Consider the following 2,963-nt stretch of genomic DNA (forward strand, 5'->3'; position numbering starts at 1 on the left):
CAATTAGATTATATAAAGCCATCAAAACTGATTCCGCGAGATAAATTGGTTAAATGATCTGTAGAAATACCGAATAAATGGCATTATTTTCTAAACGGAACGCTAATTGTTCTTCTGCTACAGATTATTGGTGTCATAGACATAGACGAGACATGGACTGTAAATGTTCGTCATCTTATTTATGATGCTCATCATATCGACCTTTACAACGTGTCTCGAAGATATGTCGAATCATGACACAATCTCTAAATAACAGACAATCTGTAATTGGACACACACACACACACACACACACACACACACACACACACACACACACACACACACACACACACACACACACACACACACACACACACACACACTCCGTCAGTTACGACAAGGAGTGTTCCAGTTGATCCGATCGACGGAACAGCCTGCCTGTGAACTTAAACTGCAAGTGGTTGAGCACACCGTAGACACGATTGTGACACGACTGGTCTTTTGAGTTACAGGTACAACTAACTTTGCCAGCTGAGTACACTGGAGCAACGTGAAGTAAAGCGTCTTGCTCAAGGACACAACGTGCCGGCGAGTATCGAATTTACTGTGGCAACTATAATCTACAACTTAAAGCTATAACAATATACCGTGGAGGTAAATAGTCGTAGAGACATAGGTGATGGACCCTGGATTAAAATTTGAAACCGTTTCGCGTTGTTTTGGAAATCTTAACAAAGTACATCAAGCTAGCGAATAATCTAATTATTCTGTAATCCCGTTGTGAAGAACAGTAAGCTGTAGGCTGTACCTACCAAAGGTTTTCAATGAGAACTAGCGAAACCAAGACAGCCAATGTTATGTGTCGTCTCCCAAGATGCAGCACAATATATAAACTAGAACATATTTATTTATTCATATTATTGTGCAACCGGTGAATAATAGAGTCGTTTCGAACGGGACAATGAACGGTTTTCCTTCGTTCTGATGTTTCATTTGTCGAAAATCTCTAAATCCACTTTTAAGTAGTGATGCTACCACTGACATTCTGTAGTTATGCGGATGTCCACAATCTCCAAGCAGGTGTATGTATTTGTTTGTGTGTATTTTATGTAAACTGACGCAATGTATCTACTGTATATTCCATCTGAAATGGAATTGCATTAGTATAGTTTGGGAAATTAAGTTTTACAATTGAGTAGTTATCTAGATCTTAAATTTCTTAACGTTTCCCGATTATGGCCATTAGAAATTCTATATCGTCTGCGTATCTTGTGTTTGTGTTTAGTCATTATTTGTTTTCTAGTACAGTTAGGAATGTAGGGAGTTCAAGAGAAGACAATTCTTGGATTTTGAAGTTATCTAGATTGGTCAGTGTGTGTGTATATCCTGAGACCCCCTTCGGTCATGACTGACCATGGGATTGCACCTAGAAAGTTACCCTCCCAGGCACAAGTCCGGGCAAGGTTGTTTATGGAAGACCATCAGTCGCCCATGCATACCGGCCTCCCCTCTCGACGCCACCAGTGTTATCCAAGGGAAAGGCAAAGGGGCCGATACAGCTTGGCACCTGTGACGTCGCATCTAATTTCTACAGTTGAGTGAACTGGAGCAACGTGAAATAAAGTGTCTTGCTCAAGAACACAACACGCAGCCCGGTTCGGGATTCGAACTCACAACCTCACAATCGTAAGCTCGACGCTCTAACCACTGAGCCATGTGTATATAACCGTAGATAAAAATATGTATATGTGTGTGTATAGATACTTATACATATATGTGCGTGTGTGTGTGTGTGTGTGTGTGTGTGTGTATTTATGTATTATATATATATTATGTATATATATATACATATGTGCATTAATTGTATTTTTATATTGTATATGCATTATATATTCTTTTTTCGTTGTTTTTTTAATCGGTAGAAAGTTATAAAAGTGATTCAAGTAGTTAGAGTTTCGTGCCTGTCATTTACAAACTGACTTCAAAATTGAGAGTTCGTTGCTTTTATTGGGTGAAAATAATTCTTTCTGGAATGTTTGATTACAGTCACGTGAAAATTGTGAATTTTCAATTAACCTACCCGAAACATCTTTGAGAGAAGATGGAAAGCAGAGAAAAAGCAAATCTTCGTTTTTTTTTTCTTTCTTCCAAACCTATCCATTGTTTTAATCGGCAGAGTATTTAAGAACTCCCTGAATTCAAGCGACTCTTCAACATTTTTTTATTATCGATTATTCTAGAAAATGTTAAACTCAGTTTGATTGCTCCTTTGTACGAAATTGAGTCACTTCTGCAGCTTTCTGTCGATTGAACATTTTAAGAAAAGTACTCATGTATATGTATATATATTTATATATATATTTATATATGTATATATATTTATATACTTCTATTTGTTCTACTTATTCTACCGAACCTCATATGTATGTTAGCTTTTTATAATATAATATTCGTATAAACTACACGTACATACGTTATAAAATATACATTATATGTGTATTAGAATGTGTGTAGGGGGTGAGTGTGCGGTGTGTAAATTCATTTTGACAAGTAATCGATCCGCGAGCAGTTTGAAATCGAAGCCCAGTGATAAGAGAAAAAAAACAAAAAGGAAAAGAAACACCAACACAAACGATTGAAGACTACAGGATTTAAATTCCTTTTTAGGGAAAAACTATTTTAATTCAGTGAAATACATGAAAATTTATTTCGGATGGCGGTAATGTGTACAATCGATTCCATAATTTGCAATAATTCTTCCATCTGTAAACAGAAAAAAAGAAAAAGAATGTTGTTAGTCTCGAAACAAAACAAAACAAAAAACAAAAAGCCCGACTTGTTTCGGCAAAAGGGTTCGATAGAATAAGCATTAGATTAAAAAAATAAGGCCTGGGGTCGATTTGTTCGACTAAAATCCTTCAAGGCGGTGCTCCAGCATGGCCGCAGTCGAATAACTGAAACAAATAAAAGAATTTAATCAC

The 2,963-nt window shown here is 36.6% G+C and overlaps 1 long non-coding RNA gene across 1 annotated transcript in view; it reads right to left on the reverse strand.

The window, feature by feature from the left end:
- Positions 1-2,617: 2,617 nt before the first annotated feature.
- LOC106875917 (uncharacterized) overlaps positions 2,618-2,963 on the reverse strand; it is a 1,501-nt gene continuing 1,155 nt past the window's right edge. Inside the window, exon 2 of the long non-coding RNA XR_001410175.2 lies at positions 2,618-2,745. This is a non-coding gene — a long non-coding RNA (uncharacterized LOC106875917). The remainder of the gene's footprint in view (positions 2,746-2,963) is intronic.

This window comes from Octopus bimaculoides, chromosome 18, assembly GCF_001194135.2.
Source record: "Octopus bimaculoides isolate UCB-OBI-ISO-001 chromosome 18, ASM119413v2, whole genome shotgun sequence".
Lineage (NCBI taxonomy): Eukaryota > Metazoa > Mollusca > Cephalopoda > Octopoda > Octopodidae > Octopus > Octopus bimaculoides.